Genomic DNA, 14,543 nt, shown 5'->3' with positions numbered 1-14,543 from the left:
TGAGAGTGTTTAGAGTAGTTGGTTATACTATCCTATGCCTTCACAAGAGGATAGGCTCTCTTTAAATAACATAGAAAAGAATCTTTACTATTCTACTTTTACTATTTATGCATAGTGCTTGGTCTGCCACCGAATCTTGAACAGTGTTGACCTTTACTGTGGATGAACAGTTGGTTGTCTGCCATCGAATCTTTACTGTGGACATAATGCGTTGGCTTTTTCTGTAGACACAGTGATTTGGCCTTTACTATTGAATGATGGTGAAATAAGGTTTCACCTGCCTTTTACTCAGATGAGGACGAGGTGTCCTTCTTTTTCTTTTCTTTTTTTCCTTACCTTGTTCTTTTGCTTTAATTTTTCTTTTGCTTTTTTGGCAGCTTTGCTTTTTACTATTATTGATTGAAGAATATCATCATTACTATCTTCTTTGGAGGAGAGTGATGATGAAGATGATGAAGAAGAGGACGCCACATCAGCCCACCTGGTTTTGCTTCTATGGCTGGATTTAGACGATTTATCTGAACAAGCTACTGGCTGTTTACTTGATGAGGGTTTTACTGGAGAATCTGATTCTGAAGAAAGATGTTGACACATCTCTTGGCAGATTCTTCTATACTCATCTGGAGTTTTAGCAGCGGCTAACCTTGCTTGACACTGTGCTTTCTGGATGCCAAATGTAGGTTGATCCTTTAAAGCAAGAGTAGTTGCATAGGTTAATGGAGAAACTTGTGACAGTTTATTACGGATCCATTGATCAATTTTAAGTTCAGTGGTAGAGTTCTTAAACGATCCCCACCATTTAATTTTGTGCTTTTTTACTAACATAGGAATCTGATATGTTCCTACAGCATATTGAGTATCCAAATACCATTGATATACCCATGGCGTGAAGAAGACCATACAATAATACATAAGTGAAGGAATATGGGCTTCTGCAGGACTAGGTTTATAATGGGCTTTAAAATACTGATATAAGGCCTGAATTGGAGGAGGGAGAATTTCATTGGAAATACCCCTGGTTTGCCACCATTTTTTAAACCAGTTAGGCACCTTACAATCAGTACGGAATGAAGTATCAAAATAGATTAACCATGAATGCGTAGCAGTGGGATTTTGAAGAGCAAAAACTTTTTCCCATGCATCACGGTAATCAAAATAATTGTAAACAGTACTGTGTACATGTTTATATAAAACTTTAAATTGTACAGGTGTATAAAGAGAGGGTTTAGGCCAGTCCTTGGGATGAAGAATCCTGTGGATTTTAAGTGAAGAATACAAAATAACCGATTTATTTTTTGAATCATAATTATGTTTAATTTTTACGGATCCTGTATCCAAAAGAATATTGTGATAATATTCCTGAGGTTTTGAAAGATCTGTTGGAGGAAAATACCAATTCTCAGGATAATATTGTTTTAAAACAGACCAAGGATTAAGATTGTTATATCCATCCTCAATCTCAATTTCATAATCAAAAATACTTTTAACAAACCATTTATGTATACTTGGAGTATACTGGATTTTTGGCAAATCCACAGCCATCAACGGATTTGATAAGTCTTTACTGTCTACCGTTTGAGACAGACTAGCCGTACCATGAACGGGTACGATCGCTTTAGGTGTAGAAGACATACCTGGCATCTCTGTGGAAGAGGACGCTATACTTTGTAGCGCCTTTAACACTTCAGGGGATTGACTAAGTTGTTCAATCCATTTTTTAAGATCTGAAGAGTTTTTAGTGTTTAAGGTTTTAGGTAAATCTTCTGAGTGCTCAGAGAGAGCTTTAGTGGGTGATTCGGGATCTTCTTTAGGGGCTTTGCCCTTATCCTTTTTCCTTCCCATCGTTCTGTAAGAATTCGCGAGTTAGAAAATCTGGAATGTTGTTGCTGGTACCTTTAATAAATTCTATATCAAATTCAAATTTACTAAGAAGAGCTTGCCATCTAGCAAAAATTTGTTTAGAAGCAAGATTTTTAACATCCTTTTGCAAAACATCTTTTGCAGATTTACAATCAATCCGAAGTAAAAACTTTTGATTTAATAAATCAGATTGAAATTTATTGATACAAATTACAATACTTAAAATTTCTTTTTTAATAGTAGAATAGTTTAACTGTGTTTGGTTCCAATGACCAGACGTATACTGAATAATACGTTCTTTACCATTAATTACTTGTTTTAAAATACCACCATATCCAACATCTGAAGCATCTGTTTCAACAATTTTAAAAGGTGTTGGATTAGGGATATAAAGATATGGAATTTTCGTTACTAAGGCCTTTATCTTTTTTACTAACTGTGTATGCTGGGCTGTCCATGGGCCAGCATTTTTCTTAAGCCTGTCATGCAATGGTTTTATCATGCAATTTAAGTTTGGGTAAAAATCTATAACATAGTTTAAACATCCAAGAAAACGTTGGAGTTGGGTTTTATTAGTTAATTCATCAGGGAACTTGGACCCAAAAACCATAGCTCGTTCTATGGGCTGGATAACACCCTGTTCTATATAATGACCTAAAAACCTAACTTTGGTTTTAAATAAGTCCATTTTAGTTTTACTCAATGCTAATCCATTCATTTCAATTACCATGCAAAATGTTTTTAAGTGTCTAAAATGTTGTTCTAATGTTCTACTAAAAACGAGAACATCATCAATGTATACTATACAAAAGTCACTATGGGGATTAAATATATCATTCATGATCCTCTGAAATTCAGAAGGAGCATTTTTTAATCCAAAAGGCATCACATTCCATTCATACTGTCCGAAAGGAACTGTGAATGCTGTTTTATATCTATCATCAGGATGAATCTGGATCTGCCAATAACCAGATTTCATATCAAATTTACTAAAAATGTTTGCATTATATAATTGTTTTAATAAATCTTTCTTATTAGGTAATGGATACCTTATCCATTTTAAAGCTGTGTTTAACGGCTTATAATTAATTACTAATCTAGGTACTCCTCTTTCTATCTCAGCGTTTTTATTGACATAAAAAGCTGCACAAGACCAAGGGCTTCTAGATTTGCTAATTAATTTTTTATTTTCTAAATCCTTAATTTCCTTTTTACAATGTTCTATGAGTTCAGGGCTCATTTGAATGGGCCGAGCTTTAGTTGTAATAGACTTTTCATCAAAGTCCTTTTCGTATGGTAAATCTACTATATGTTGTTTACGAGTCCAAAAAGCAGTTGGGTGATCTGCACATAGTCTAGTTTCCATAAAGTCTCTTAATTTATTTATTCTAATTTGAATATCCTTATCTTCTAATTGATTTTTAATCCGTTGAAGATATGCATGATTCCTCAAATTATTTAAGTCTTCTTCTTTAGAATTTATTAAAGAATTAATTTCCAAAGTTTTAATAGAGTGAGCTTTTAATAAATTTAAATTCTTTCTCCTAGGTTTTTCAGTGAATTCTAGCCTAGCTCTACTTCCGTTTACTTTAAATTTAATACAATCTTCTTTTACTGAATATGGTGTGATTAGGTTTATAAATGGTGTTCCTAATATTACCATATAATTTATTTGTTGTGAAAGTAAGAATATTGTTTTAATTTCTAATTCATTATTTACAATATCTGCCTCAATTTTACCTAGAATTTCTAGTTTAGATTTATTAGCGGTAGTTAATTTTTCATGAGTTTCTGACCAAAACCTATGTGGTACTAAGTCAGATTTTATACAATTTAAGTCTGCGCCTGTATCAAACAAAGCTATACCATTTACTAGAAAATCATTTGAAATTTGTAAAGTTATTTTTACTAAGTATTTTCTAGATGTTATTTCTTGTAAAAGAAAGAGAAAATTTGGGTTTATTTCTTCGGCTTCATTTAGTTCATTGATTTCATCGTTTATTTCATCATCTGGTTCTTCCGAAGAGGAACTAGATATTAACTGAGTTTCTAAATGTTTTATTTTTGTAGCATTTATCTATGCCTGGTGATTTAATTCTTTTACTTCATGTTTTAAAATCCTAACTTCTTTATACAAATCATCTAATGACAGTTTTGTCTCTACCTTTTTATTTTTATTTAATATGGTCGTTAAATCATAAGTGTGAGGTTGAATTTTAGGTGTTATAATTTTATCTTCCTTATCTTCTCCAAAACTTCTCCAAAGCTTGGTTTGAGTCTTCTCTTAACATTAATCGTGTAAGAAAAGTGGTTTTATATAATTGAAATTGTCCTAAGTGTTTACATTTTAAATTACTTAAAAGTTCAGCATTTTTATCTTTTATGTGTGAGGGATCTCCTATAAAATGTAATGAAATGGTTAATATTAAGGTTGCAACTGCATCCTGAATAGGTTCACCACTGTCATCATATAAAGGTTCATCCTGATCTGTTACTTGAACGGAATTTAAAATATTTAATTGGTCTTTTTCAGTGAGATGATAATCCCACCATCCTTTTAACTGTCCTGTAAATCCTGCAATAAGGATTTCAGCAACTGCTTTATCAGATATGGGTGACTGGGTTTTATAAGCATTTACAGCCATTGTCATTTGTTGCAAAATACTTAATATTTTATATTCAGACAATCCATCAATATTCCATTCATATAATGTGTTAGCATTATAATGAAATTGGGATATGTATGGAGGTTTATCAAATATGCCTAGATCCGGAGCCTTAGAGACTAATTCTCTATGGGTTATATTATTTATAAATTGTTTAGCATCTTCTAGGTCAGGTTCACTGACTTCAGTGCTAGAAGTTTCTTCTAAAAGATTTATATTTCTAGAATCATGAGTGGAATCCTGAACTACTTGAGGAGTAAATCCTGAACTTGCCTCAAGTTGACTAAGCTGTTGTTTTAAAGTTCCTAAAAACTTAGAATTTAATTCCTTTTGACTAGACGTAGACACTTGAAATGGTTTAAACATATGTGTTTTTACTAATTCTTTACCTTTAGATTGTTCAACTACTACTGGTTTATCCTGAAGTAATTGTTCTATCTTTTTTAATTGTGTATTTAAATAAATTAAACTAGCATTACTAAAATTATTTTGTTCAATTAATTTTTTATCAGAATCATTTTCTCTAGCTACTTTATATGGCGTACAAGTAATATCATTATCTTGATATTTAAACTTACTTATTGTCTTAGGTGGAAAATCACTTTGAATGATTCTATCATTTACTATCCATTCTGGCCGTTTATCACGAATTGTTATAGGGTTAAGGCTTTTATTTGAATTATTTTTAATTAATGAAAACCAATCTAAAAATTTTATTTTAGTTTGGGTTTGAAGTTGATGTTCTAAATATTCTTCTTTTAAATCATCAAAAACATGAGTTTTTAAGATTTTATTAAACTTCATTAAATTTTTTGTTTTTGTTATTTCTTTTACCAAATCCCTGTCAATATCTTCTTTAGTTAAGACGTTTAATTCCCTATGTATTTTACTAACATTTTCAGTGATGGCTGAAGCTGTTGGTGATTCTGGTGAAGTATTTAATAAGTTAGATTGTTGATTTAAATAATTATCTACAGGATTATAAATTGCCTGTGGGACTGAATTACTATAATCAACTCCTTTCATTTTAAATGATTGACTAGATGCAGGTATATCTGATGTAGAATACCTAGGTTTTACTAATGTTTGGATAATTGGTTTAGGTTCATTTTCCTTATATCTTGCATAAATTACCGAAGGTATTTTTGGTTTATCATCATCTGTGACAACAGAAGATGTTGATCCTGTATACCTAGAGCTTTGACTTCTATTAAATTTTAAAGTTACTTTACCATCTTCAAATTGTTCAATTTTTTGCAAATTGACATTTGGTTTGACTCTTTCTTGTTCAGGTGGAGGGACAATCCCTTCCAAAATCCATTCCTCTGGTAAGGTGATATCCTTCCATTGGATGGTTTTAGGTATAACAGTATTGGTTTTAGTTAAATCTGTTTGAAGAAATCGCGTTTCTCCAAATTTAGGTTGTAACTTATATTTTGTACTAAAAGCAGAATTCATAGCTTTATAATGAATTTTATAAATTAAAGCAATTGGAATTGATCCTTGCTTTATTTTATAATTATGAGTTTTAATTTCTAAAACTATACTTTCTAAAATATTAAGATCATTTAAAGAAACAGTCATATCTGGATAGACCTCAAAAGAGATCGGTCCTTCACTTAAACTTGTTTCAACAGATCCTAATAAAGAATCTTGAAAATTTAAAAATCTAGCATCTCTGACTACTGCCAATATACTAGTGTTTAAGCCTTCTCTAGTTAAAGGTTTTATGCCTACCTGTATTAATCCTATATGAATATATTTATATTTTTTATGTTTATGTTGTTGTAAAGTTTTAGATGAAAGCAAAGTTATCCTTTCAAAAGGTTTACTAAGTTGAAAATCTCTTTCTTCAATTTTAATTATATAATCCGTATTCCATAAAGGAAATTTACTAACTTTATAAATCTGTTCTTTATCAACTTTAGGTATTTCCCATTCATCTATAGCTTTACTAAAATCTTGCAAAATTAATTCATTTCGATTTATGATCCTTTTGATTTCTGATGAATCAGAATCATCCGATTTAACATTACTTACAGATCTACACAATAAAGAAATTCAGGTAATCAGTGTAGAGTAATGGAGAATAAGCAAAACATAAATCCAGAGACAATCATAAAATACGATAATAAAAGGGTAGTAGGTATTACAAAAGAGAATGCCTCAAATAGGGCGTCATCAACCCAAATGTATCAAAAATGGCTACAAGAGCCTACAACTACCCTAACCCCTAAAACAGAAAAGGAAAAGTAGCAAGCTGAAGCATCAACAATGTCTTCTTTATAGTTTAACTTGATCCTTCAGGAAGCTCTCGCAAGTCAGGGCCTCAGATACCCGCGCACGAAGCTGACCGACCAACATGGTCAACCCGTCACACCATCCTGGGGAGGCTGCAGATTGAACGTAGTAAGTTAAAATCAATAAAAAAAAATACATACTTGATGCAGTTGTGAATACTCAAATTTTGAGGCTCAAAAAGCCTGTTTTCCCGGACTGCAAACAGTCCGGCTGGACCGGAGGTCATTCAGAAAGTTCACCGAAAGTATGCCAATATGGTACTTGAAATGTCCGGAAAATTACGAGGATCGCAGAACTGGTCCGGGAATATTTTTTGGAGGTACGGAACTCCCGAAAAAGCCTTTGGAACGAAAAAGCTAGCGAGTGGACAGCAGCCGCCGTCCACGGCGGTAGCACCCACCCTCCAGCCTATTTTTCCCTATAAATATAGCCTCGAATCGACAGTTTTACTCACTCAGTCTGTGTTGACGGACGCTCTCTTCTCTCCTACGCTCCTTGCGGTTCTTTTACTGCTTTTCTGCATTTAGTGTACGTTTTTTATTACTCTGCTGTTGTGATATTTGGTCACTTAATTAAATTAATTAAATATTCCCCAAACGAGGAGCTTAATCTGGAATTTTCAAGCTGAAACTAAGAAGCGGCCGCCGATTAACTCAGGTAATAACGAAACTCTGCCCATTTAATTTCAGCATTTTGTGCATATTCTCTTCCACTCTAAACTTTAATTAAACAACTGCATTCACACCATTCATCATCTTGGCAGCAAACTGCCTTAAGTAAATAAGTTTAGGCTAAAATGCCCGGTTAATCAATAATCATGGTATTAATGCTCAACTCCGAACATATTGGCTAAAGTGCCTAGTTAATTAATAACTACGGTGTAATTGCCTTTATTTCGAACAGTTTGGCTAAAAGTCCAATTAATCAATAATTGTGGCTAAAAGCCTTAATCAATCATGTTTTTTTTGGGAACAAATTGCCTACAGTTTAATCAATCGCTTTTGGCAACAAATTGCCTATGATTCAAATAACCACCTTTTTGGCGACAAATCGCCCAAATATCACCTTTTCTTTGGCAATAAATTGCCTAAATTACATATCATCTTTTGGCACGAATGCCTTAATCATTTTGGTGACAGATCGCCCAACAAAACCCCTTTGGCACAAATGCCCTTAATCATTTTGGCGATAAATCGCCTAACCAATCTTCGGCAACAAATTGCCTAATCAAATATCAACTTTTGGCACAAATGCCTTAATCAACCATTTTGGCGATAAATAGCCCAAGCATCAATTTTTGGCAATAAATTGCCCAATCAAACACCTTTTGGCAACAAATGCCTAAAGCAGAAAATCAATCAATCTTTGGCAAAATGCCTAAAAAATGCGCGAAGCATACACACACTCATGCATGAAGCATACCCCTTCAAGATGCCTTTGAATAGGCTTTATCGAACTACGTCGGCTTTGATCTCTCATTCAAACGAGAGTACGTAGGCACGTTCGGGATTTAACCCCGAGCAGCAAGTCGAAATCACCAAAACACTTTATTGGTCCAATTGCATCAATTTACCTTGCGAAGCATTTACACTTAGGTTAGTTAATCAGCATGACATAGTCTCGGGATCCACCTCGGGTTCGTAGATTGTGCCTTAAACTTTGGGGTAATTAATCTAGACTTAGATTAATTAAAATTGGAGTCATTTAGGGTTCTTTCTTAGTTTTCCCTTACAAAAATAAACTAGGTGGCGACTTCATAAAACACACGTGAACATACCTCGTTCTAGCACCAATTTTGCCTTCGGGGGAGGGTTCACAGTTTGGCGACTCTGCTGGGGACTATGTAATCATTTTGCATAAAGTGGACTACAATTGCTGCATCAACTAACCTGCCCTTCTTCAGGGTATTATTTTGTTGTGCTTTGTTTTGCAGGGTACCCTGGCACAAGTCAAGTGTTCTTTCTTTAAGAATACTGGATAAGGAAATTTGGACTTAATTGTAAAATTTAATGAAAACATTTAAATTTGTTGATTTATTTGCACGATTGAGAATCTTTTTCTCCATTGCATAAAAAACGAATTTCAAATGAATTTCTTCTCTTCTGTTCAAACTTCTGAGTCTGGATAGCAAGTAGCGCTGATCGGCGGGTCTCCTTGATTATGTCGATGGACAGCCAAAGCGTCCTCCCTGTTACCGCAAACCATCCCTAATCCTTTTGGGGGTGGCCCATGAGTATGCGTACTGTTGGACCCACGTGAAACTCTTTGTTTCACATGTGGTTAGGTATATCCTTACTCAAGGTTCAAGGGTCCCTTAATAAGCCGATTTTCTATTTGTGTCATAGCCTATAGAACCTATCCTTTAGGGCTGTATGCACCCAATGATGTGAATCATATCATTAAAATGGATTATGACGTGATATTGTGCGCATTCATGACATATCATCTCATATTCTTTTTAGTCATGCACAATTGGACAAGGGAGTCGATCTACCTCACATTCAGCTTTCCTGATACAGAATACTATCCACTGTACCTTAATCCAGTTACCCTTATCCTTACAAGTACCCACTGTTTGAGTGCCTATCCAAGTTCCAGTCACACCTATAGTGCTATCACCAACCTCACCAGCTTCACCAACCTCACCAGCTTCACCAACTTCACCTGCAATCCAAATGGCATCACTTTCTGACATCCAAAATCTCATGGAACAACTGGAAGCCAGAATGGAGGCTAGAATGAATGAGGCATTAGCTGCCTAGAGAACTGCCCTAATAGCTGAACTAGGTAGTGGTAATGGAAATGGGGCTTCCACTACGGGAAGGGATCCTGCTACCTCCAATCAGGGACCTGCTGCTGGACCGACGTCCTCAAACCCTGCCCTTAACCTGGATGACATGCCCTCTAGAACTACTGCTGAGCTGGAAGCTCAGAAAATGAAAGAAAAACTGGAACTCTTGGAAAGGTCAATCACTGCCCTCAAAACACATAAGGAAGTGGTGGACATGGACTCCTTGTCCTTGTTCCCTGAAGCAAGATTGCCGACAAAGTTCAAGATGCCTAACATGGACAAGTTTGATGGAACCACTTGTCCCAAAATGCACCTGAAAATGTATGTGGGTGCCCTTAACCCGTTTGGCTTGAACAGCGAGCTCCTTGCTCAGTTGTTTCAACAATCACTGACTGGTGCTGCTTTGAGATGGTTTGTCAGCCTGGATCAGACTAAAATGAAGACCTGGGAAGACATGTGCAATGTGTTTAACACGCAGTACCACTATAATATAGAAGTGGATGTTACTCGGAGAGAACTGGAAACCATCAAACAAAAGAACAATAAACCCTTTTCCTCGTTCCTTATGAGGTGGAGGGCCAAGGCCGCCCAAATGATCAATCGGCCTTCAGAATAAGAACATGTAGACATAATCATTAAAAATCTGTTGCCTGTCTACGAACAACAACTGCAAACTCAGTACCTGTAACGCCCCATTTTTTCCTGTGTTTTAATAGTAGTTTACCGGTCTGTGAATAGTACCACCGGTCCGGAAGTTGGTATTATTTTTGGTCCGAAAAATTTCTATTTATGTTTTATATTTTATTTAACATTTTTGGAGCATTATGCATGGTTTTTATGGGTAGAAAGTAAGTAAGGAATTTTTTGGAGAATTTAGATAATTAGTGAATAGTGAATTATGGTGTTATATTAAGTAAGGAAATTTGAGCAAATTATTTTTATGGAGGAAATTTGAGAAATTATTTTTATGGAATAAATTAGAGAGTTTTGTGGAGATAAATAATATTTTGAAGGAATTTAATTGGAGAATATTTGGAGAAAAGACCAAAACACTCTCCTATTTGAAGAAAAGACCAAAATACCCCCTTAGTTGCTTTAATAAAGCAACTATCAATTATTGACCACCAAATTTTGCCATCTTCTTCTACATCCACGTTTCTCTTCCTCCTCCTCCTTCTTCTTCTTCTTCTTCTTCATTTTCTTCAATTCCTACTTAGTAAACACCCATCCAACTTGATTTAAGTCATAAATCTTAGAGAGTGAAGCTAGGGAAGTAATCTTTGGTGACTAATTTCAAGGAATTTGGTGATTTTCCTACTTGGGTCAAGTAAGTGATTTTATGATAATCTCATTATTTTTGGGTTTAGAGTTGTCTTTTAACATATACATGCTTAATCATGCTCCAATTACTTCTTTTATTTGTTTTCTTTGTTTGATTTTGAGTTTCTTCCATGTAGAGGGTGGAGAGCCTTCTAATAAGGATAAAGGCAAGACCAAAGCTTGAGAAGCTTTGATTAAAGCTTGTTAAAGCTTGTTTAAAAGGTTAGTGTTCATAAACACACTTACCTTACTCAAATTTTGATTTTGTGCCTTTATGCTATTATGTGTATATTTTGAGATTTTGTATGAAATGATTGGTTTGTTGAATTTTGGTTGCCATTACATGCTCTTGGATGATGTTTGATGAGTATTTATGTTGTGGTAGACATTGCTACCTTGTATCTTTGTGGTTCATGTTCCTTTCATGGCTAAAGTAAACTGAATTTGGGAAAAATGTGATTTTGAGTGAGCTTTAGGACCATTTTGCAATCCTTTCTAATTTCCATCTATGTCTGAGTCCTTCATAAAAGTTGTAGGTCAATCTCCTAGCTTTCCAACCCATCCTCTTGTGTCCAATTTGGAGATATATAACTCAACTTATGGCTAAAACACCCAAACTGACTCTGTTTGTGTCGGGCCACATGCATCACTGAATTGAGTGCCCATTTTGACCACTATAATGACAAGATTAGGTTCTGAGTTCTTCATAAAAGCTGTTGCCCTATTTCTTGAGAATTCTCTCGTTCTGGATTGGTTTAATTTGAGTGTGGGGTTTAGTAGGAATTCAAGAAACAATGGACTTGGTTCTGCTGAATCAGGTCTTGTCTGTCAGTCTGTGTTCCTAGCTTTGTTTTGTTATCTTCCATATTGATCTGGGCTGTGATCCCTTCATAACATTTGTAGAATTTTGTCTTAGCTTTCTAATGACTCTAATTTCATTTAATTTGGAGACCCATAGCTCCGGTTATGTTTTAAAAACACAGCAAAGGTCCATGTTATTTTTATGCTGGAAATTTTTCTATGTTAAGTCATTTTGTTTAAGTATGAGAATTTTTATGAATTACTTAAGTTTAAATTAAGTTTTTATTATGAGAAGACTAAAGAAAATGAATTTTATGAGAAATATTTTTGGGCTCTAATATACTTGGTGTGGATTTGATGCATGATTTGATTTTATTATGTATGATGAGCATGCTCGGCATTTGATGCCATTATGATAAGAAGCTATGATCATATGCTAGGCACGTGGGTGTCTTATGTTAGGGCGGACGCGCTCTATATGTTATGAAAAGGTTGGCGACCTAAGGCCATTATGAATAAGCTATGAAAACTTATCTGCTTCTTTTTCTCCTAAGTGTATGTGAGCCCTTATACAATATTTTTAAGGAAGTGAAATAAATGAGATCACATTATGTTAATAACTCTTAATTTACCACAACTTATTTATGATATCAAATGAATTTCTAAAGCATGATGTGTTGGTGTGCATATGTACTGCATGTTCAAATTTAATGATTTTATGTATATAAATGATTGTTTTTAAGTATGTTGTCATCACAACATTTGTTTGTTGTGTTTTATGAGCACCACTGAGTTTTATACTCAGCGCGTTGATTTTATCACGCGCAGGTTGGAGATTGTGCTTGCTGCTTAAAGACCTGAAGAGTAGCATCAGAGCTGAAGAGATCTTTTGGTAGTTGATTAGTATTTTATGTAACTAAAAATTTTGGCATGTATAACGATTACATTTTTGGAGACTGTATTATTTAATTTATAACTTAAACATGTTATTGTAAATTATTTTGGTGTATATATATTGGGAGATAAACTTGGACTTATTTAATGGTTAGAACATTAGAATTTGATATATTTAAATGAATGTATTGAAGTGATGAATATTATAATGTTATTGAGGAACTATGGAGTTATGAAATTATAGAAGTGCTATTGTGTTGTTATTGGAGTTTGATGGGGTTTGGAGTTTGAATTTGGGAGTGCTTTGTATTCATATGTTTGGCAACTTCTATATTCAGGGGAAACTCTTGCATTTTTTCTGTAGGATTCTCCCAAATCATTTTCAAAACAAAATACTATTACTTGCTAAACTTGTGAATGCTAAGTCACTTCTAATTCATAATATGATTGTTTGATTTATATGTAGGTTAGGACGGTGCCTCTGGCACCGAATGTGGCTTCCACCGTCGAGTCTTTCGGGATCGGGCAGCGGGTGTTACATTTAGTGGTATCAGAGCATAGGTTTAGGTGGTTCTAGGACTATATGCATATATAGGCATTTATCTATTTTGAAATGAGAGTATGAGTAATTTAAGTTAAATACATGCCATATTGATTTGGTTTGGAACTTCTCTCTGATGCGAACCTTTTGGTCTTTATAGGAGTTGAGTGATGTCTCAACATCTGTCAGATGAGGAGGTGGATAGTTATGTCCCTCCTAGTGGTGGTATTCCTATTGGAGATGCCGCTAGTGGTGCTGTGGGTTCTGATGCAGAGCACGCCTCGAGGGTGGGGCAAGCTGCTGCAGGTCCTGCTGGGCCTAATCAGGATACATTTGTTCAGTAGTTAGTTGCTGCTTTGAGGCAGGCAGCAGGAGCTGTTCCCCAGGCTCCAGTTGCTCCAGCCCCTGTTCCAGTTCGTCCCCCTATTGAGAAACTGAGGAAATATGGAGCTGTTGAGTTTATGGGTAGAAAGGATGATGTGGCTTCTGTAGTAGAGTATTGGCTCCAGTCTGTGGAGAGGATATTGGAGCAGATGCAGTGCTCACCTGTAGACAGTTTGGTTTGTGCCACTTCCTTATTGAGAGAGGAAGCTTACCAGTGGTGGGATACTGTATCACGGACAGTTAGTGCTGAGCAGAGGACTTGGGACTTCTTTCTTTCTGAGTTCAGACAGAAATATATTGGGGAGCTTTACATTGACCAATGTAAAGCAGAGTTTTTAGCATTAAAACAGGGCAGAATGTCTGTGGCTGAATATGAGAGAGAGTTCATCCGGTTGAGCAGGTATGCTACTGAGATGATTCCTACTGAGTCTGATAGATGCAAGCGCTTCAGGAAAGGCTTGCATGATGAATATCGCATGCATCTAGTTGCTCATCCTCATACATCATTGTCTTCCCTAGTGAAGGCAGCTTTAGAGCTTGAAGAAGTGAGGAATGAGCAGCAAGCTAGGAGGCAACGGAGTTAGCAGGGTCAACAAAAGAGGGTTCAGGGTATGGTATCTGGACAGACTTCTGGGGCTCAGTATAGTAGTAAGAGGCACAGAGGTCCATCACAGACCTGGTCTAGACCGATTCAGAGACATGGACAGGGTACTCATGGCAGAGTAGCTCCATAGACCACATCTATTGCTAGTGGTGGAGGTGCTACGTGGATTGATATTCCGCCATGTCCTCAGTGTGGAAAGAAGCATCCCGGGGTTTGTAGGAGATTTTCTGGGGCATGCTTTCGATGTGGGTCTACAGAGCATTTGCTTTGAGACTGCCCTATGACTTTGGCTAGTGCAGCTCCTCAGCTAAGGAGGTCGGCTCCTTATGTTTCGAGAGGCAGAGGCAGAGGCCGTGGTGATACAGGAGGCACTGGGAGTCA

General features: G+C 35.6%; 1 pseudogene; it reads left to right on the top strand.

The window, feature by feature from the left end:
• The first annotated feature begins 206 nt into the window (after positions 1–206).
• Positions 207–14,292, top strand: LOC149493242 (uncharacterized; annotated as a pseudogene).
• The last annotated feature ends 251 nt before the right edge of the window (positions 14,293–14,543 follow it).

This window comes from Jatropha curcas, chromosome 10, assembly GCF_041381405.1.
Source record: "Jatropha curcas cultivar XTBG-Jc1 chromosome 10, XTBG_Jcur_1.0, whole genome shotgun sequence".
Classification (NCBI taxonomy): domain Eukaryota; kingdom Viridiplantae; phylum Streptophyta; class Magnoliopsida; order Malpighiales; family Euphorbiaceae; genus Jatropha; species Jatropha curcas.
The sequence above is the reverse complement of the archived record's forward strand: the minus strand, read 5'-3'. Positions and strand labels throughout refer to the sequence as shown.